The 23,231-nt window shown below is 44.0% G+C and overlaps 1 protein-coding gene across 3 annotated transcripts in view; it reads left to right on the top strand.

The window, feature by feature from the left end:
* Nucleotides 1-23,231, top strand: part of LOC144820027 (NACHT, LRR and PYD domains-containing protein 1 homolog) — a 506,013-nt gene that overhangs the window by 142,725 nt on the left and 340,057 nt on the right. The gene's annotated exons all lie outside the window — the stretch shown is intronic.

The raw sequence follows: 23,231 nt of genomic DNA on the forward strand, positions 1-23,231 counted from the left end.
ACTAGCTCATACTACATACCAATCCCTACCATTTTCACAAATTTGATTGGAATTCCATTTAGCCATTTAGCCTGTAGACCTCTCTAAATACCGTGATGTAAATTACTTCACAAAACACATCTGAAGTGTTGGAATTGACAACCAATTAAAATGTTACTTTCATTTTCTACTTTTTTTACCTGACATTTGATTGGTTATATACCTGAATATATATAAAGGAAGAGAAGAAAACACAGCCATTTTGACTACTACTTCTTGGTGTACATTTCAATAGGATTTTCACTAATTCCTTCAACTTCTATCTAAAGGTAAGTTTTTATTTTTAAAACTGAAGTATATTGTGCACTATAAGTTAATATGGTAAACTTTTTCTGATAGTTATATACTATCCCTCTGTAGTAGTTATAGATTTAGATAGACTTCTCTGTTATAGTTATGGATGGAGTTAGGCTTCTCTTGTATAATTATGAATTTACTTACGTTAAATCACATACACTTTTTTATATTCCTACTTCCACTCTGATACTATACACTGCCCAAAATTAATCCCAACAGTGCCCTATCTCTACTAATATATATTTTTTTAATCTAAATTTCAGGCAAAATGGAAGGCGAACAGAAAGTTGAATTTCAAATTGTCCTGCAAGAGAGCAGCCAAGAAATCAATGATGAAAATGATATTGAATTTTTCGATGAAACTTTAGACAAAGAACTACTGCAATGTGTACAAGCAGTAGATAACCTCCTTGAAAATGAGGACATTTTACACCCTCAGAGACTACAATGTATATTCAATGATAATTATGAAATTTCTGACAATGAAATGTTAGAAAGTTTAATAAATTATGAAACACAATCACAATAAAAAAAAATGCTTAAAAAATAAAGAAAATAAAAAATAATCAACAAAAACAACAATCAATTAACATACAGCATTTGAAAAGTCTATCATTCATTTTTCATTGCAGTACGCTGCCCAAAACGCTTCCCGGTTCGCGGACCGGGCGCTCCCCACGCAAAAAAAAACTAAAAAATGTTTTGTTTTTTTTGCCCCGCGGGGCCCTTTTAAAACCTCCACATTAAACCTAGGGGGTCAGGGAGGATCTAGTATGCCCCCTTATGGTCATTTTCGCCTTTGTTTTGGCCTCCTCTTGTCTCTCAATCCTACCGAGAGACAAGATAGCGGCCGCTCCGGACTGTTTAGAATGTTGACAGACACCGGAGAGCCAATCGGCTTAGCTACGCGAAGTTCCGGTACGCTTAAGGTCCGCGGACCGGAGCGCTGCCCAGAGCGCGCTTACAGATATATATCTTTTTTTAAACGTTAATTTCTCAAAATCCACTGGAGCACATATATTGAGACCTAGAAAAGGCACATCGGGCTACCAGTCCCTACAATTTTGCCAAGTTTCATGCAAATCCATTCAGCCGTTCGGGCTAAAAGTGAGGCCAACCGTCCTATGGAAAACTCAATGTTAAAAACACGTTTTGGGACCCCCCTTTTTTCTCGGCCCCCCCTTGACGAAACCCCCCAAAATTTCCAAGGGCTGCTCAGAAACAAAATGTTCCATTTTCCAGAAAGTTTCAGCCAATTCCGTCCACAAACGCCAAAGTTATTAGACATAGAATTTTCAAAAATCCCATAGGGAAAAAATCCTAACTATATATACCTACTGGCGACCGCCAGTAGGTAATATATATATATATATATATAGATATAGATAGATATAGATAGATAGATAGATAGATAGATAGATAGATAGATAGATAGATAGATAGATATCCCAAACAACTCCCGCTCCACACGGAAGAGAGCACGTTCACGAGGGCTGCTGGATTAAGGCTTTTTTATTTCATTGGCCCTCCTCCGACCCAGCAAACAGGAGAGGCGCATTTTGGCTGACGCAGCAGCCTTTCTCAATCTGGTGAGCGCCATTTTTCTTTAACATATATACCCTGTCCCAATCATAGACATAGAAGAATTCTCTGTCACAGGTTATAAAGCATTAAATTGCATAAAAATACACATAACAATACACTAACATGCAATACTTTCAATGTGCTGAGTGGAAATTGCTGTAGCTAAAAATAGATATTACAACGCATAGTAAATTTAAATGTATCCATTGAGTGCATAATGCATGAACAATCCACTAAACAAAATGAACAATATATAAAATTTACTTTTAACAAGAGATGTATCTCTATCTCTTTTATTATGTTTGAACACATGCTATTATTGTGCCACATCCTAAAAAAACACTCAGACCCCTTCAGGTAGCACTATAAAATTTGAGCATGCTGTGTAAGTATGTGGCAAATGGGAGACGTGATTAGACTCAATTGTTCCCTTAATTACATGAAAGCAACTCAGGGAAAAGCTCGTGAAGTCTCCTTTGAAGTTTACGTGTGAAGACATAATGCTCGATACTAAGTTGAGCTCAAACAGACAAACGCAACTTACATTCCAGATTGTTAAAGCCTTGAAATTCAATGCATATGTAGACCTGAATGCACATGGTGTGTAACTTGATACTTTTTTACCAGCTGTAAACCTGTATATTGAAACAAGCAGGGACTACTAGTCCCATAATGCCCCATCAGCATAACATGCAAATTACTAGAAGGCACCGAAAGTTAGTATGGCTTGCAAAATGACACCGAAGGCATTGCTGGAAAGATTGTTCTAACGCTCAGAAGAGTCCGATATCGTGCAAGATAATAAACCTTGATAGAAGTACAACTTCACCTCTAAACTCCGGACTCAGGCTCCATGTGAGCTCTGTTTGAACTCAATTAATAAATTAGAGGCAAGCCAAGGCGTTTATGTCAGAAAGTCTGCTCTTATTGAAGCAGCACAAAATATAAAAGTGGCAAGGTCGGGGGAGATCAATGTACAAAAATTAATAAACCAAACAGTCCTCACCGCTGCAGCCATGGCTTACACAGTGCACAGTCACCACAAATCCATCGGCCTGCTGAGTGAGGCATGTCAAGACAGGGAGAAACACGGACCCTGCGATGGAAGTCGACAGACTTCCTCGCGTCAAGATCACCGCCTCCCACACTGCTTTCATCCTCTATTCCTCTTTCCGGTGGATATTCTGGGGGATTGTCAGTATAGCACTTGCCATGCTGCTCCCTCCGAGATATGGTTGGATCTGACAGCCCAGAATGACTGGTGGTGCGTGAATAGTGTCAACTGCCAACGCTGAATAATATCCAAAACAACCCCTACTCCACATGGAGGAGAGCATGCACATGAGGGCTGCTGGATTAAGGCTTTTTAGGTCTCGCCTAGCGTTGCAGCGCAAATGCGCTGTCATCGCTTTGCGAGGCATGCGGTATACACTACAGTGTGGAAGCTTCGTGGAAGCTTCACCCACTCTCCGGCCCATCTTCTTCATTGGCTTAGGTTATACATTCTGCCTTTGGATTGGTTTTAAGCTTGTTAGCCCCTCCCCATGACAGCCATGTCAATCATTTGTATTCTTCCATGGCTACTGGCCCCTTCACTGCACAGACTATTTTCTCCCCCCTCCTTACCACCCCCTACTGCAGTCGTGAATTCTTGGGGCCCACGCCCCCTCCCCGCAGTCCCCGTCATGCTCCTGCCTTTTCGCGCCCTCCCACACTCCGAGTCCTATTGCATTGTCAATGACGTTTCACAAACCATTAGCGGTCTAGTACTGAGCTGTTGTACGCTTGGCACAGGTGAAGTGCGTCAGCAAAAAAAAGTCGGAACCATACGTGAAGAGCTGGTTTTCGCACGTACCTTCTAGTGTGTAACACTGAACCAGGGAGCACATTGGGCGCCGGCTTCCGGTTTGCTTGACGGCTCCTTGTTACACTTACATCTCACGGCTAGGGCAGCCCTTACTCCGGCTCTCTTCGGATACACGCTTGTCTTTCTGCCCGCAGGCGCCATGGGGATCCTGGAGAAGATCTCGGCGATTAAGCAGGAGATAGCACGGAAGCAGAAAAACAAGGGTAAGGGAAGATGGACTTGGGAGAAAGGAATGTGGATGGTGGTTTACACGTGAAAAGGGAGCATAGAGTGTTTAGTGCAAACGGCGAGGTGTAAAGGAGGTCTTGGGAAAGCCGATGCACACGGTTCCTCCTGGACAGCCATCGCAACGTGCAGCTGTCGCTCTTTCAACAGCCAATGAAAATGCTGGTAAACAGAGCCGCGCTGTGGTTGGACGCATCTCGCACCACTAAATTAAAATCTGGAATGCCTAGCATATGACCCTGAAAACATGAACACATTTTAGGAAATAACCTGGTTTTCTCGCAGCGCTGCACTAGCGTATGTTGTGACTTTGCAGCCTGCCTCTACTGTTACATTCTGATGCATTGCTATGAGCATTTAGACAAGCCATGCTGAAGCAGTGAGCAGTGCCCGGCACTCCCAGGCAGCCTTCCCCGAGCAGCAGCTGAGACAGTGGAAATTAATCCTTTTAACTGAATTCCATACTATAGGGGGGCTGTCTATACATCTCCATATACCACTGCAGTGCTTTCCCTGAAAGCACCCACCTTGCCCGCAGTTCTATTACTGACTTTACAAAGCAGAAATCGTCGGGGCAGATGTTTGGAGGAAGGCAAACTTACCAACCGAGTGCTTGCTCACAGACTGGAACGCGTTGCTCACAAAACCATGTCTAACTTCATGTAGCGAGAAGAAAGCAATTCAAAACAAAAGCAAAGGTTTCGCTAACTGTTGTAAATAAATACAAGTAGACGGTGGCTGTCAGTATTCTTGAAGGTTTATTCACGAAGTTTGAAGCAACCACGTCCAGACGCTCCCGCTCCGCTCCAGGACCCCAAGCAACTGACAAATGTTGCTGGAATCCTCGAACAGGACGGCAGCATCCGAACATGGAACACAGTTCAAGGAAATACAACATGTACAAAGTGTCCTCGCGCTGTGGTGCAGCGCGAGGACAACAAGCTCTATACAAATCAATACACTACAACTTCTCCCCCTTCACAAGTAAGACAAAATTCAATATCAGCAAGAAAGAAAAGTAAAATAAACGCAACATACCAAATAAAAGAAAAAATGAGGATGCTTATGATAAAACATAATCATTGAGTCTTGCAGGTAATTTCCTGCATCGAATTCCCAATTCCGAAGAAGAGTGGACATTGTTATCAATAGCTTCAGAGGTTGAAGTAGAAGTGGATGGACCAGAAAGAGTAGAATGGACGACAGGAAAATTCGATGTAGAAGTACTGGTACTACCTGATATTGGGATTTTTAACCCAAAAGCCCAATCACAGTGTTCGAACTCTTCTTTGGTTAAATTGAGTAATGAACGTGCCTGTGAGGTAGACAAATGTACCAGAGCCCTTTTGTTCCACCAACCTCTATTGCCAAGTAAAGCAGAAGCTTTGTGGACCGACGTGACTTGCACTGGAGGGAAACATTTCGAGAAACCTTTAGTGACCTTCTTAGGATTTTTAATAAGGACCCAATCACTGATTTTCAGATCAAGTGAAACAAAATTTTTAGCAAAATCATGTTTACTCTTCATAAGGTTTTGTTTTTGCACGACTCTGTCAGCCAAGTTTTCATTGTACTTGGCTGACAGGCGAGCCTTTTCTGTACGTGCTCCTTTGGTATGGAATGCAATGCCGGAGGAACTTAGAAGGATCGAAAAAGAATCTATTTTCAGAAAGGCTTTAAAAACGTGGCTGTTTCGTCTGAATTAATTGTTCGCCATTCTTTGGGGTTGTATCATTGTGAGGTATACCTGTTTTTCTAGGAAATTGCGCCGGGACACTTCCGTTGGAGGTAGCTGTGCGCCATATAAGTATCTAATAATAATTGTCAATACTGTACCTATTATTCTTGCAAGTTAACCAATTAGGACATAACTTGGTGTGAACAAGTCTATTTCTCAAAAGCGAAAATGGGGAAACACCTGTGGTACAATGTGGGGAAATGTTATAGGACCATAACTTAGCTTCAAGAAAATTCTGAACATCTTGGTGAGAGGAGATGGCTGTTTGAATGGCATCTTTTTTTTTTTTTAAATGTTTTTATTGGTTATACAACAATCATCGGTAAGACAGGCCGCATGTATAGCTTTCACGGTCACATTAAATATAAAGCATACTATACATAAATTCTCATCTTTCCCTTTCCCTCCCCCGGCAATCAAAATGTAATCTAAGAAATACTCCACCCACCCCACCTTTTCAATCATCCCCGGAATCATCATCTGAGCTATCATCGTCAGATTCAGGAATGGGATCGAAGATGTCTCCCCTGTAGGTATTCCATGCAGTCCATATTTTGGTCCACTTTCCGGGACATTTCCGATTTATATAGACAGTCCTCTCAGTAACCATAGTGACGTCCATGTCCCTACACCAAGCCTCCAACGAGGGCATTTCAATGGCTCCCCATTTCTGCGCCACGTTCCGTTTGGCTACCATGAGGCCTAGCGTCACCCATGTTTGTCCTTGTCGTGATAAGTCGTTAGGTTTCCATATATTTAGGAGGCATCTGCGTGGTTCAGGCAGGAATGAGACACTCAGAGTCTGGGATATCGTTCGTATGACCTTGCGCCAATAGTCAGTTATCAGAGGGCAATCCCAGATTATATGGAAAAAGGAGCCCTCGTCTCCGCATCCCCTAAGGCAGTATGGATGTTGTGCCCTACCTATTTTGTGGAGCGTACTTCTGGTGAGGTAGGAGCGATGTAAGATTTTAAGTTGAACTAGCCTGAGTCTGGCCGGAATTCCCACCTCCCTGGGCGAGTCGAGTGCCTCCTGCCATTCTGTCTCATCCATGGCGCCAATGTCTGCGGTCCACTTATCTTTTAAGGTTGCCGTGGGATCCGATAGGTTATTAATCAATTTGCGATATGTGAATGATGTGGCATGTTTGGGCATGAAATCTGTAAGTAGTCTATCTTCTAGGGGAGAAGCCTCAGGTATGTCTTCGTCCTGTGGTAGTACTGCCAGGAGTGCGTGTCGAATTTGTATGTAACGGAATGTTTCGGTAGGTGCAAGTTCGTATTGTCGCCTAAGCTGATCAAAAGGGATGAACGTCCCCTTGTCCCATAGGTCGCCCACTGTGGATATACCTGTACTGTCCCAGTGCTCAAACGCCCTGCTGTTCCTGAGTGATCCTAGCTGCTTTGCGTCCCAAAGAAGAGTGAGTTAAGTGATGGTCTCCCTCCATCCCAAATGCGCTTGCACTGCGTACCACAGCATGCCTGTGTGCTTTGTTAGGCCCTCTTGTTTCTGCACCCGTCTCCTGTTATACAGGGCCGCCAGCATATTGTCTGTTCCTAGCTGCGCCCTATCCGCCTTGTACGCAGGGTCTGTTTGAGGGGCGTGTATCCACTAGTTTATGACTTTGAGTTGTGCCGCCCAATAATAGAGGTGTATATTGGGAAGTGCTATGCCACCGTCGTACCAGCTGCGGTGCAACTATGCCTGTGCAATGCGCGCCGGTCTGCCACCCCAGAGGAGCGTGGACACCAATACTGCTATTTGTTTAAAGTATCTCAAGGGTACCGGAACCGGCGTATTTTCCAGTGCATATAAAAATCGGGGTAGGGCCATCATTTTAAATAAAGCTGCTTTCCCCAGCAGCGTTAGGGGTAGTGATTTCCAGTGCGCCACATCTCTTTGCAAGCGCTCCAAGGGGGGTGCCAGGTTTTTGGAGAAGAAGGCTGCGGGATCCTTCGTTATATGTATGCCCAGATACTTGAACGAATCTTGGGACACCGCCAGTGGACATTGTGGGGAAGTTACGGCACAGGTCCCTTAAGTAGGTATAGAACTGACTTAGTCCAGTTTATGGTGTATCCAGAAACTGCCCCAAAAGCATCGCAGATCTTAAGTAATACCGGTAGAACGCCTTCTGGGTCCGTAAGATACACCAGAATATCATTCGCTTAGAGGGAAATGCGGTCCTCCCAACCCTCCGCCCAGTTAATGCCTCGCAGAAGGGGGGTCTCTCTAAGTTGCGCTGTCAGGGGCTCTAATACCAGCGCGAAAAGAAGTGGCGATAAAGGGCAGCCCTGTCGAGTCCCTCTTGTCAGCGGTATAATTTCTGAGAGATGTCCATTCACTGCCACGCACGCCACCGGATCCGTGTAGAGGAGCCGGATCCACGCACTAAATTTGGGGCCTAAGCCCAGGCGCGGAAGAACCGCTAAAAGGTAGGTCCATTCCACCATGTCAAAGGCCATTCTTGCGTCTAGGGAAAGGACTGCTGATGGTTCAGACAGGACATGTTCCCGCGCTAACGCGCTGTGTAGGCGTCTGAGATTAAGTGCAGTACTTCTGTTCGGCATAAAGCTGGACTGGTCCGGGTGAATTAATTTGGGGAGGTGCGCTTGTAATCTATTGGCACAGTGGGCTAAAGAACGCTGATGGATTAAACCCAGATCTGTTGACTGGGTGTGAGTGTTTGATTGGTTCAGATGCTCCATCCATCGCCACCCCCTTTTGTACCGCTTTGTTCGCCATAAGTTGGCAGGGTATGCTCAGACGTGAGTTCCTTGCTCACTTTGCCACTGGATTCAAGCAAGCCGGGCTGAAGATGGCTGAAATGCCAGAAATCGGTCCTCGGAAGCTTGTTTCCGGTCCAGGGAAGGCATGGCTTGGCAGTTCATGCTGGACTGTTCCCATGAGGCACAGGGTCAGGCTGATTTGCATATGGCCATGTCTGAACTGGGGTGGCAGAGTGGGCTAAAGAACGGTGATGGATTAAACCCAGATCTGTTGACTGGGTGTGAGTGTTTGATTGGTTCAGATGCTCCGTCCATCGCCACCCCCTTTTGTACTCCTGCAGAAGTGCCAGTGCGGGAGCTTGACGTTTCAGGGCCCGCAATACTAACCCTCTTTTAATTTTGTCCCCTAGTCTGTGTACGTTCCACGTAGGCAGTGTGAGTGGGGCTACCGGGACTACCGTGGCCTCTGTCCGGGCGTTAGTATGAGGTGGGTCTGTTGCCATTAGAATGATGAGAGGCATATGGGAATTGTAACCCAGTCATGTCATGTAAGGATCTATCAATCTGTAAATACCATGCTATGGTGTCTGTTCCGATATAAACCAAAACTGAAAAACGAAAAACCTGAACTTCCCAACCCCAGAATCCAACCCTCCTCCCTGCCTCCCTGCCCGACGGACTTCTAACTGCCCGCCACCCCAACATAGCAGAGTGCTTCATCCCAACCCAAAACAGTGTACTTGCGTGTAGGGGGTACGAAGTCCGGTGAGAGTGTAACCCCTCCTTTCGGCCGGGCCCGCATCAGCCCAGTGTTCAGAGCCGGCTTATGTACAGTGTCATTTACAAACAGGTGTCCTAGTTACAGTTCGTTCTCCGCAGGTCCTGTTCATCCATTGCCGAGGTTGTTTGTGTCCGCTCTCTGCGAGTTGTCCTCTTCAGGCGGAAAAAGTTCTTGGCTGCCCACTTCTTCGTCGTCTGTCCGGTTGCGTTGCCCTCTGTTTCCGCATCAGGGTCCGCCCGCTTTCCGCCATCCCTCAAATCAGTCATAGGTCTCCTCAGGTGTCTCGAAGAACCATGTCTTCCCCTCAGCCACGACCCTCAGCTTTGCCGGAAACAGCATCGAGTAGGGCACCTCTCGGGCTCGTAATGCCTTTTTGACCTCCAGGAAACTGCGACGGCGCTTTGATACCGCCACGGTATAGTCAGGGAAGAATGAGATTGAGGAGTTAAGCAGACGAATTTGCGGAAGACTTGCGCAGTCTGGAGGATGACATCTCTGTCTCGGAAATTGAACATGCGCGCGTGCATCCAGCCTGGGGGGCGCACCTGGTTTGGCCCGCTCCACCGAAAAGAAGGTGGAAAGTCCCTTTGGCTGCATTTTGTTCTCCGTTTCGAGTCGTGAGACGGTCTTCTGTAATTCTGCCATGTCGATGGTCAAAGTCTTTGTGGTCTGCTCCACCTCCCCAACCCTGGTGGTGATTTTCTGGAAGTCTACACGAAGTAATGACACATCGGTGGAGATGGAACCCACTGTGGTCTGCACGCTGGCGAGTGCTGCCATTATGTCTTCCAGAGTTACTTTTTTGGCGGTGTCATCTCCTGTTGCCCCACCCGACAAGTTTTTCCACTCCGGCAGCGGTGGAAAGTCTTTTGCGTAGGCGTATTTTTCCAGCCTGGCTTGTGCATTTTGATTCCTGGGGCCTGGGTCAGTGGGGACCGTTGCACGTTGTCGCCCGCTGCCGCGGTGGTACATATGACCAATGTATCCCAGAGGTGCGTCGGCCCCCTGTTTGCTGCGCCCCGCTCCACACAGGATCTCCGGTGTGTTTGCTGACTGAGGGGGGGGGGGAGTGAGACCGTTTCCGTCGTGGCCTGGGGGGTCACAGTTCCACCAGGCTAATGTTCAATGGGAACCCAGGTCTCTCCCCCAGAGATGATATTGTAATCTGTAAGGGTCAACGATTCCCCACCTCCAGGACCGGGGGGCACGGAGCGGGAGGGGCACGGTGCAAGTGTCCTTGACCGGTCCCAATCCGGTTGCAGAGCCGGCCAATGAGCCCAGTCCCAGCGTAGTATTCCTGTAGTCCAAGGGCGGAGTCCTCCGATTAGCCCGAGGATCAGCAGGCTCAAGATATGCCTCGGGGGGGGGGGTTGGGACGTACCTCTCGCCGTGACCCCGTCACTCCGGCGAGTTCTCAGTCTCTCTCTGCGTCTCCGTGTGGAGAGGGCCGGCGAGCGCCGCAAATCCGGGCCCCGGCCTCGCACACACGCAGGCCTCTCCGCACCTAGATGTAAACCCCCAGGCTATGCGATATTGCTGCTGGCCCCTCTGTACTGCTGGCAATTATGAGTGTGCGCCAGTCTCCTCTCCCGTCGATGGATGGACCTGGGGCGGCCCCACCGCCGCCTCTGTCGCGCCGTCTCCCCCTGAGTCTGTCCGGGTGAGTGTTCTAATCGAGGCCCCGGCTTCTTAGGAAGGAGTAGGCCGCCGCCTTGTGGTCGCAGCAGACCCCGGTTTTTGACGGCGGATTTTGGCCGGAACCGCTGCAGTCGATGCCGCTCGGTCACAGACATCTGCGGGAGCCTCTCATCAGAGTTCCGGATAAATGTCCGGATTGATTAGGAAGGGCACCTTGTCGCCGGAGCCTTCTCAGCAAGCAGCCACCTTGCCGGCCGCTAGCCACCTTGAATGGCATCTTTAACTAATCTGTTGGCTCTCTCCACCAAACCATTAGATGTGGGTGAATAAAGAGCCACCTTATAATGAATAACATCATGTTCACTTAAAAACGAAGTGAACTTCTCAGAAGTAAAATGAGAACCGTTGTCTGTCACAACAATAGAAGGTGAACCTTCAATCAAAAATAAATTTCTTAAAAATTTCACAGCATTAATGGAATTGGCTGAGTCAGAGAACATGTGATAGAACCATTTAGAATGATAATCAATTAACAAAACAAGATACTTCATTTCATGAGAAAGTATATCATAAGGGCCAAAAAAATCGAACCCAACCTTTTCCCAAGGTTTTTTTGGGAAGGGAACAGGATGAAGAGGAGTGTTCATGACTTTCCATTTTTTGTCAGAAAGCAAACACTCATGCCAGGAGTCAATAAAGAACTTAACTTGGGATTCAACGGATGGCCTCCAATAATGAGACTTAATAAGTTGTGATGTTTTTGAGACTCCAAAATGATCTTGGTGTGCAAATTGAAGAATATCATTTCTGATACTAGAGGGAGGTACCAAAAAAGCATGTCTCTTTACCAAGCCGCTGACCAGGGATAGCTCAGAAGTGACCATAGCAAAAGCCTTTAATTCATTAGAAAGTTTTCTGCTCTCTGGCCAACCCTTGGTAATGTACTCTGCTACTAACTTCAAATTTCCGTCCTTATTATATGCCTCAAACCAAGACTGTTCGGTAATACAAGGACACAATTTGGTAGCATCAAGAGCAGCAACCACACATTCGATATCTCCAACTTCCTCAGCTTCAGAAAAATCTTGAAGTGCCATGCTTGACAGACAGTCAGCTCTGACATTTTTCCCACCAGAGATATGTTTTATGCAAAAATGGAATTCATGCAATTTAGTCAAAAGTCTGACAAGCCTGGTAGAAGCTTTACCAAGACTATCGCCGTTGAGCAGCTGAGTGAGGGGTTTATGATCGTTAAACAAATCAAACTCACGTCCCCATATATAATTCTTGAATTTCTCTATGGCCCACACCAAAGCGAGTGGCTCGCGTTCAATGATGCTATAATGTGTCTCTGAAACTTTAAGTTTCCTTGATGAAAAAGCTATCGTGTGCTCTTTTCCTGATACCCACTGGCCTAAAACAGCTCCTAAGCCTGTCAAACTGGCATCCACCATTATGAAACATCTGGAAGAGTCGTGAAAAGGATGTAAAGCTGGAGCTTCAACAATCATATTTTTGCCTTGATCAAAAGAGGCAGCAATCTCCTCTGACCAATCAAACTTTGACCCTTTGCGTAAAAGGGCACGTAATGGTTCCACAATTTGAGCATACCCTTTGACGAAGCGAGCGTAATATTCTGCCAGGCCTAAGAACGAGCGAAGTGCATCTTTGTCCTTGGGTGGAGTGGCGTGACTGATGGCTTTGATAAGGGAAACCTTGGGTTTGATACCCTCTGGGGACAAAGTATGACCTAAATACTCCAATGACTGGGCAACAAATATGCACTTATCAGCTCTGACCGTCATACCTGCCTCATTAAGTTTACTTAAGACTGAAGTTAAATTAGATAAATGTGACTCCCACTCATCAGAAAAAATCGAAATGTCATCCTGGTAGGCTTGGACTCCGGACATGTTCTGGAAAAGACTATCCATAATCTTCTGAAAAACACTGGCCACAGAGGCCAAGCCAAAGGGAAGTTTTAAATATTTGTAAACTCCAAAAGGAGTAACAAATGTGGTGAGTTCTTGAGAATCTTTTGTTAGGGGTACCTGGTGGTAGGCTGACCATAAATCAATGATGGAAAAATATTTCGCACCCCCTAAGTTGGCAAGAAGATCGTGAATTTTGGGAAGGGGGTGACAGTCTATCAAGATATTCTTAGTTAATGTGCGCAAATCCGCACATAACCTGACCTCACCATTTTTTTTCCGCACAATAACGCTGGGAGAAACCCACTCTGAAGAGATAGATGGTGCAATAACACCATTATCACATAAGGAATTAAGAACAGACTTGAGTTTCTCCCTCGCACTAATAGGTATTGTGAACAACAGGTTGGGCCTGAGGCTTGAGTCTGATTTGATGTTGAAACCCCTTAACAGTACCTGGTTTGTCCGAAAACACATTAGGAAATGTATCCAAAATTTGTTTAACATCAGAGCTATGATCAGCAAGGGCTAAACAGTCAGTTTTAAATGGCGGAACAGGGACATAACCTTGAGGGGGTTTGCCGACTGCAATCGGATTCTCAGAACCTGGAATCAAATGTAGACCCATCTTCACAAGGTCTTGCCAACCAATGATGTTGCGTCCCTTGACAGCAACATACCTTTGTAACAATAGACCTTTCTAAACATTCCAACCTAGAATTAAAATAGCCCAGCATGTCGATATCAAATTCACCGAACGCTTTCGGATTGACATCAGTTTTAAACAAGGCAATAGAATTATTCCACTTTTCATAAAATACAACATCTGACAAAATGGTTTTAGAATATCCATAATTAGCCATTATGGGAATCTCAACATCACCAAAAAGCGCAGTACCTAAAGGGCCTTTGACTAACTTTGGAGTGAAAATAGAGTTACATTCTATAGAGACCACCATATTTTAAAAATGATCCACACAATCTTCAACAGATTCAGAACAGTCAATACTGTTGACTCGGGTAGGTCTCTTAACACATCTACATGAGCCTTGAAAATGACCTAGGGCCATATGTATGAACACTTTTTCCCATAGACACAGAATGGGTAAAACCCTTTGATACATATGGCCCCTAGTTTCTTACACAAAACACATCTCTTCCCAACAGCAAGATGTGACTTGGATCCGCAATTGTAACAAACCGTATTAGGCTTTCTAAACATTTGTTTAAAAGGTTTGTTAGCATTTACCAAATTAACAGAATTAGAGCTATCTTGCAACAGACTTTGAATAGGAGTGCGAGATTGATCATTTTGAAGAACCTTGAAAGTGGTGATAGACCTTTCAATACTCTTGGCGATATCAATAGTCTCTTGAAGTGTTGGTTTCCTACAACTAAGCAGACGTCGTTGAATTTATTTTGAGTGGCAAGCAAAAACAAATTGATCCCGAATATAAATCTCAGGATTTGCTTCAAATTCACACGTTGAAGCCAACACTCTCAATTGCGCAATATACTCTTCTGCTGTCTCATCATCCCGTTGTCTTCTTCTAAAAAAATTATGTCTTTCAAGCATTATATTTGACTCCTCATCATAATGCTGTGCAAGACAAGATAAAGCTTCTTTATATCCATCCCAAAAATCTACATCACCAGCCTCTCCAGCAGGAGTTGGACATTTCGGAAGGTTCTCAAAAACATTTTGTGCCGCAACACCTAAGCAACCATATAGAATTGCTACTTTCCTTTCGGGGCTAAATTTGATGGCATCAATAGCGACAATATGATTTGCAAAAGCCTTAACCCATTGACGCCAAGGAATAGTTGGTTTTCCGGGATGTTGTTAGAAGGAAGGAGGCTGAGCAAATTGTTGTGAAGAAGCCATGACTTGAGAGTGAAATAAGTAAGTACAAATGTAAAATGAAATTTAAACACAAAGTTAATAAAGGTTAAATAAAGGAAGAATTATGGCACAAAAGTTATTTAAAGAGATAAAGAAAATTTGTATAAATACTCTCAATAAAAATAAAACTTATTAAAAATGCAGTATGATGTAAAGCAACGTGTGCTTGTCCCCGTGAAAAGATGCAAGCTGAAGGTGTGCCTGTCACCGTTAAACAAGTCTGAAAAGTGCAGGCAACGAGGTCTTTAATACTATCAAAATGGTGTGCCTGTCACTGAAAGAAAAACTGGAAGGATCGTACCTTAAATGCAGGAAAGACTAGGCGTGTCTCAGGTTCCAGCTGATTTCCAAGCGTCAACACAGCGTTAGCGTTTAAGGGTGTTGCCAAGTAACCGGGATGGTTAAAATGGCCGCCTGACGCTTGCGCGCTGACACAGCGCTTGCGAGCGTAACTGAGGTACCAGGATGGCTGACTCACGCTTGCGCGCTGACGCTGGAGGACGTAGACAGGATGACGAATGTCTCAGGAGTGACGTGTGCCTCTGTTGCCAGGTTACAGAGGTTGACGTCAAGGAAAAGCCAAGGATTGCCCAAAATGCCGGAAATCTTGAGAACGAGTGAACAGGCGGAAGGCTTCATCCGTCGACAAAACAGCTGTGTGAAATAGGCAGAGCAGGAAGGAGCGCTGGAAACCAAAGAGGTGCAGAGGTAAGGAAAATGTTGTCAGTGGGTGCTTGAGGAGGGAGTTCTTGACCCGCTTGTTGCCAATTGTTGTAAATAAATATAAGTAGACGGTGGCTGTCAGTATTCTTGAAGGTTTATTCACGAAGTTTGAAGCACCCACGACCAGACGCTCCCACTCCGCTCCAGGACCCCAAGCAACTGACAAACGTTGCTGAAATCCTCGAACAGGAAAGCAGCATCCGAACATGGAACACAGTTCATGGAAATACAACATGTACAAAGTGTCCTCGCGCTGTGGTGCAGCGCGAGGACAACAAGCTCAATACAAATCAATACACTACACTAACAAAGCAAACCCGGCTAAAACATCAGTTTATTATGTAAATCCACCCACCCTCTGCAAACCCTATATAAGGTAACGGCTATAAGTAATGCCAATAAAATCATTTAATCAAGTTGTGCCTTTGCATAAAATGTTCGCACTTAAACAGCACCAATGTGTTATGTCCTAATATCTGTGTGTTCTTTTACCTTCCTTGCTGACTTCACGAACTTGACACAGCGATAGCTGCAAATGTACTACTTTATTTTCAGCGTACACAGAGTTAGAATAGACATTCAGAACAACTAATAAACTATGCAGCTATAATATTGTTCATGCCGCGGTATGTACTGTAATTCCACCGATTCGAACTGTTGTTAGTGTTGTTTGTTAACTTCGAATGAGACGGCTTTGGAACATTATTTTTCTTATTTTATATTAACAGTATGGCTTATATGTTGCTAGCCACAGAAATATTTCAAATGTATCCAGTTGCCCTCCAGTGTGTGTGCGTTAAGGTAATGAGATGTTGCCAAAACCTTAGCTCCCAAAAGTTGTGTCAAAATAAGGATAATGCGTCCGTGCCAGGAAAAACAGTGGGCACGGTTTTACTTGAGGTGAACGAGCCGCATGGAAATTATTCAGTGCCATTTATGGACTATTTATGTGTATGGCTCACAATTGGAGGCTCCAGACTGTCCTGCATTTTGCAGTTCGTGAAACCCTGACCCCTTATTTCTTATGTAATTCATCAGCTGCCTCCCCCGTGAGGCGGGTGGGAGAGGCTGGTGTGATGTTGTGTCTCACTTGTAATCTCTTCCTGTTTCTTTAATAATTCTTTCATGTGTCATTTAGTTCCATTCTATGTTCTGGAATGTTCACTGTATTGCGAGTCAGTTGACTCTGAGCGTTTGTGGTTGAGGTTTAAATAAACCTACGCTAAAGATAACTTGCTTCCAGTTTACTTATTTATTCATTCTAAGACACCACATAAATTGGCGACGATTGGAGAAAGGAAACCAACCTCAACACAAATGATGAATCGAAGCTGAACGTCTCTCCTCCAGCGGCTGAAAAATCGAAGTGAAGCGTGGTCTTCCCAGCGGCGGAATATCGGAAAATAACTCATGTGTCTTTTGAGTTAATGGTGAGGAGTATGGCGGGAGGAATTTATTTTTAATTGAAAACCGCGAAGACTTAGAGGGAGAAGAGAAGGGAAAAGACCGTTGCGCGAGAGAAAATCGACGTTATGACCGCGCGCTCTACTGCGTGTCAGTGACGTATCTCTGCGTTTCACTGAAGAGGCACGCATTGTGACGTTTACTCTAAGCCTTTCGGTATGAATCCTCTCACGGCGTTTCAGAAGGATTAACCCTGCGGTTCAGTGACGACACTGATATTGTCACAGTGGACAGTATTTGAAGTGCGGCTTGGAAAGGAAACTTTTGTAAAAGCATTTCGGCTTCGATCTTTAAGCAACATAATTTGACTGAAATATAAGCAGAGAAGAAGTAAAAAAAGGGAAAGGTTTATAAAATCCTTTACTTATAAATAAAATATATAAATATTTGTGACTTTCCTTATAAAAAAATTAAAATAAACTTTAGTTTATTTTTGAACGGAATTAAAAAAAAAAAAAAGAAGAAAAAGAGATACTTTTAATTTGAAAAATAATTTATAAATTTCTGGAACATGCAAAACGTTACACAGCCAGCCTTTTTCTTAACCAGTCCTGGTGAACCTAATGTATAATGGAAAAAATGGAAAACATTTTTTGCAAATTATGCAAGAGTTTGTGGCACAAATTTAAGTGCAGAGCGAAAACATTCTTTACTTTTGCACTGTTTGGGTGGAGAGGGTCAAGAAGTTATAGAACATCTACCTGAACTTAGTGCAGCTGAACAAAGAAATTTAAATGAATATGAAATTGCTATTGTTCAACTTGATCGGCATTACTTACCAAGACTTAGCACGATTATGGAGAGGTATCATTTTGGTTTAAGGGAACAAAAGAAGGATGAGACAGTCGAAGAATATGTTTCTGTCTTAAGGAAATTGGCCTCTTCGTGCAATTTTGGACAAACTTTATGAGAAAATTAGAGACCAATTTGTTTTGAGATGTGCACATGACAACATAAGAAAAGAGTTGTGGTTAAAAGATGAACCTCCTCTTGATGAAGTTTTAGTTATTGCAAAACAGGTTGAGCATATGACTAAATGTGTTGAAGAATTAAAAGCAGAAAAAGACAAGACATCTTCTGTGGAAACAAAAAAGTGAATCTAAGGTGGAAGAAGTTGTTTGTCAAGTTAAAAAAAACTAATGTTAGTATGGAGAATCAAACTTCAATGCCATTTGTTCCAAATACAAATTCAGGGAATAGACTTTCTTGTTTCAGGTGTGGGCAGTTTAATCATTTAGCTAATTCATCTAATTGCCCTGCACTAAAAACTTTGTGCAACACGTGGTAAGAGAGGGCATTTTGCAAAATTTTGTAGGTCTAAAATGTTTAGTGGTGAGACTTCAACTAAAAAATGGTCACAACCTCAAGTGAAAACTGTTACTTTTCAGGTTAATAGTGAAAAAATGGATCATCCCTCTCATCTAGTTTCTGTTGAAAATGTAATGATCAACTTAAAATTTGATTCTTGTTCGCATATTTCTATGATTGATGAGGGGGTGTTTATAGAAAATTTTAAGAGTAAAGTTAAGTTATTTAAGTGTGATGTTGCACCATTTGGTTATGGAGATAAACCTATCAAAATGTTGGGTTACTTCATGGCGAAACTTGAATTGGGTAGTCGTATGACAGTTGGGAAGATATATGTGACAAAGAAAGGTGATTCTTTGTTGAGTTGGTTACATCAACGTGAACTTGGGGTCCAACTCAATCCTAATGCATCTCCTCAAGTCATAGTCCAAGAAGTATGTGACATGTCTGCTATGTTTTCTGACAAATTTACAGATGTTTTTAAAGAAAATTTAGGATGTTTAAAGGGTTACAAACATCATATTAAATTAAGGGAACATGCTGTTCCTGTTGTAGCAAAAGTAAGAAGAATTCCTTTATCTCAACAAGCTAGTGTTCAGAAAGAAATTGAAAAAATTGTTAAAAATGAAATTATTGAATCTGTTGAGGCAACGGAATGGTTGGCACTAGTCGTTATAGCTAAAAAACCGAATAATGAGATTCGTTTATGTATTGATTTACGTGCTTTAAATAAGGAGGTGGTTGTAGATCGTTTTCCTCTCCCTAACATTGATGAAATGGTTGGTACACTTGAGGGTGCAAAATACTTTACCACACTAGACTTGGCTTCTGCCTATCACCAGGTGGAATTAGATGACGTATCTCAAGATTTGACTGCTTTTATTACACCTATGGGAACTTTCAAATTCAGGAGGATGCCTTTTGGCCTCGTATCTGCGGCCTAAGTATTTCAACGTATCATGTCTAGGATTCTAAAAGGTCTTAAGGGAGTGAAATGCTATCAGGATGACCTTTTGATCTATGGCAAGAACATTCAGGAGCATAATTCCCGTGTGTGTGCTGTTTTAGAACATTTGAGTAGTGCAGGCATGTCTTTAAAAAAGAAAAATGTAAATTTGGATTAGAAGAGGTAAATTATCTTGGTCATTGTATTACGTGCCAAGGTGTGTTTCCAAAAAAGGAATTAGTTGACTCCATTGATAGGGTTAAGGAGCCTGTTAACAAAGATGAATTACTTTCCTTTCTTGGTATGGTAGAATTTTATGGGAAGTTCATAACAAACTTTGCAGAAAAATCATTTAATCTAAGGAAGTTAACGGCTAAAAATGTCAATTATGAGTGGTCCTCTGACTGTAAGCAAGAGTTTGAGTGCATAAAGAAAGAATTAAAAAAAACTCCTTCTCTACATGCTTTTGTTCCTTCCTGGTCTTCCTACTTATATGTTTACTGATGCGAGTGAAAAGGGGCTTGGTTGTGTTCTTCTTCAAAGGAAGGAGGGAAAAGAGGTTTTGATTTGTTGTTCTTCCAGGTGTCTCAGAGGGTCTGAATTAAATTATTCAGTAATTGAAAGAGTCTTTGGCGATTTATTGGGCACTAAGGAAGTTTAAAATTTTGATTTGGGGTACCAAGCTTGTAGTATTTTCTGATCATAAACCTTTGAAAGAAGTGTTCTTGAAAAAAGGTTTAGATGCTATTTCTTCAAGAATTAGAAGGTGGATTATTTCCTTGCAGGAATTTGATTTTGAAGTACAATATATTCCTGGGGTTGCAAACAAATCTGCGGATTGTTTGTCAAGATTAGTTGACAGTGAGTGTGGTGTTGAGGAGGTTGAGTATGATGCGGAGGAGGTTATTAATGTTTGTGAAGTTACTGAAGGTGCTGTGGAAGAATGTGGATGGAAAAGTGAATTGGAAAAGGATGATGAGATGATTTCTGTTATACATTCTTTGAAGGGAAATGTACGTTTGAATAAACCCTGGTCTCTTGTGGCTGATGAGCTCTCTGTTACAGATGGTATGCTGACTCGTGGTACTAAGTTAGCCCCTCCTTTAGGTATTCGTAAAAAACTGTTATCACATGTTCATAATGGTCATTTGGGTATTGTAAAAACGAAGGAAATAATGCGTTTGCAGTTTTGGTGGCCTAGTATGGATATAGAAGTTGAGAGATTAGTCAGGGATTGTGTTGAATATTCTGCAGGCGATAAGATTCTGAAAACTAGGCAGATCCCTATGGTGTGTAGGAAATTGCCAAGTCATCCTTAGGATGAAGTTGCTATTGACATTTTAGGTCCTCTTAGTGGTGTTTCAGACGCCTCGTACTTGATTGTTCTCATTGACTAGTATTCCAGGTGGATTGAAGTGACTGCGGTTAGAGACATTACCTCAACCTCTGTCATTAAGTTTTTAGAAGAAATTTTTAAAAGGGAGAGTTTTCCTAATAGTTGATTGTCTGATAATGGTCCCCAGTTTTGTTCTAGTATGTTTTGTGTTTTTTTTTTTTTATAAAGACCTTTATTGTAGTACAGAACTCTTACACAGCATCAGGCCTACAACCCGTGGGGCCGGCCGCATCTTGTTCATGTTGACATACACTTGAGAAGTACACAGCCCATATGCCGACATCCCTGGGGCACGGCGGCGTCCTGTATCAAAACGTGTAAACAGTTCTCATTTTCTATACGGAGTTTCATTGGTCTGATTTTATATTTTGTAACATAAACAACCTTAACAAGAAGTTATCATATTCGGTCATTGGTCATAAAAGTGACAGGTGTATTCCCCAAATCCAGTTGACATTGTTCGAACGACTAAAATATGGGAGCATCGCCAATACCTACTGGTATGTCATTACCATACTCTTTCACAGTCTTACAGATCAAATTATCAATTAGGAATTAGAAATTGACATTCATCCCGCCCACCCTCCTCTCGCCTTCTCATCCTACCCCTGTTAAGCCCCTGGTCCCTTCCACAGTCCCTTCATTATCCTGTTCCCATGTCCTCTTCCCCTTCTTCATCTGATGTTAATGCGTCATCTTCCTCCAGTGGCTCGCATATGTCTCCCCGGTACTCGTTCCATTGAGACCATAACTTATTCCATTTTCGTGGGCAGGCCCTGACGGTGTATACTGTCCTCTCTATTATCATGACCTTGTCCATGTTCGTGCACCACTGTGTCAATGTGGGGGTATCTACCGCTCCCCATTTTTGTGCTATGTCACGTTTCGCTATTATCATTCCTATCGTGGCCCATTGCTGACCGTACCTGGAAAGATCATTGAATCCCCATATATTTAGCAAGCATGTCCGAGGTTCAGGGACCAAGGATACCCCCAACGTTTGTGACATGGTACGTGTTATTTGCCTCCAAAATTCGCGTATTCACGGGCATTCCCAGAGCGTGTGGAATAGTGTTCCCACTTCTCCGCATCCACGAAGGCAGTACGGGTGTTGAGCCCTCTGTATTGTGTGCAGCATCTTCCTCGTGTAATACACCCTGTGTAGAATTTTAAGCTGAACAAGCCTCAATTTGGATGATATGCCCACCTCTTTAGGTGACGCTAGCGCAGCATTCCATTCGGACTCATCCATTTCTCCTATGTCCTCCCCCCACTTGTCTCTCAGTTTTACTGTTGGGTCTGGTAGATTATTCAGTAATTTACGATAGGTAAGTGATGTCGCCTTGTCTGGCATGTAGTCTGTGAGAAGACGATCTTCCAGAATTTAACATCCTGCTTCAGACGTTCCAGTGGCGGTGCCAGGTTTTTCCGGAAAAACTCGTCTGCATCATTAGTGACATGAACCCCCAGATACCGAAATGAGGACCCCGTCATCCCAAGGGGGCAGTCCTCGCACAGTGTGGGAGCCGGGCCGTGCAGGACATATATCTCCGACTTCGCCCAGTTGAGAGTGTATCCTGATATTCTACCCTGTTCATCGCACAGCGTCAGTAATGCTGGTATACTGCTCTCTGGTTCCGACAGGTACACCAGCATATCGTCCGCGTATAGTGACACGTGGTCCTCCCACCCTTCTGCCCAGGTGATCCCTTTTAATAATGGGGTGGAGCGTATCAGAGTCGCCGACAGCTCCAGTGCGATCGCAAAGAGCAGCGGCGAGAGCGGGCAACCCTGTCGGGTCCCTCGCTTTAGCTGGAATGGTCGAGAAAGATGTCCGTTTGCCACCACTTGCGCTATAGGTTTAGTATACAGTAGCCGGACCCATGCAATGAATTTTGGGCCAAATCCCATGTGTACCAGGACCTCGAATAGGTTTTGCCACTCCACCATATCGAATGCCATCTTTGCGTCAAGGGCCAGTATGACCGCCGGGTCCCGCAATGAGGTTGCCCTGGCTAACATTCCGTGTGCCCTGCGTAGGTTGAGGGCAGTACTTCTGTGCGGCATGAAACCTGATTGATCGGGGTGTATAAGTTGGGGAAGGTGCGCTATCAGCCGGGTGGCGAGAAGTTTAGCCAAGATTTTAACCTCGGCGTTTAGAAGGGAGATGGGGCGATACGATGTGCATTCCTCCGGTGGTTTTTCGGGCTTGGGGATCGCAGCAATAGTTTCCGTCCGTTGGTCTAACCGAAGTTCAGTCCTTTCCAGACTGTCCGCATACATAGCCAGTAAGGGCCCACTAAGTCCCTCTGACGCGGCCTGGTACCATTCTATCGGAATACCATTTGGTCCAGAGGCCTTACCCGTTTTCAGTGCTTGTATTGCTCCCTGAATTTCTTCCTCCGTGAGGTCTGCCTCCAGTTCCGCGATCGCTTCCGGTGTCAGTGACCGAACGGGGATACTACCCAGTGAGGCCCGCGCCATCTCTGCCGACACTTCATTATTCGGAGTATACACTCCCTGAAAATATTGCGCTAAGATCTCAACTATCTCTTCAGGGCTTGTGTGTTCCATCCCTTACCCATCACAAATCCGTTGTATACCCCTGGTACTACCTCCCCTCTTATCTAGCCAGGCCAACATTTTCCCTGCCTTATCTCC

This window comes from Lissotriton helveticus, chromosome 1_1, assembly GCF_964261635.1.
Source record: "Lissotriton helveticus chromosome 1_1, aLisHel1.1, whole genome shotgun sequence".
NCBI lineage: Eukaryota > Metazoa > Chordata > Amphibia > Caudata > Salamandridae > Lissotriton > Lissotriton helveticus.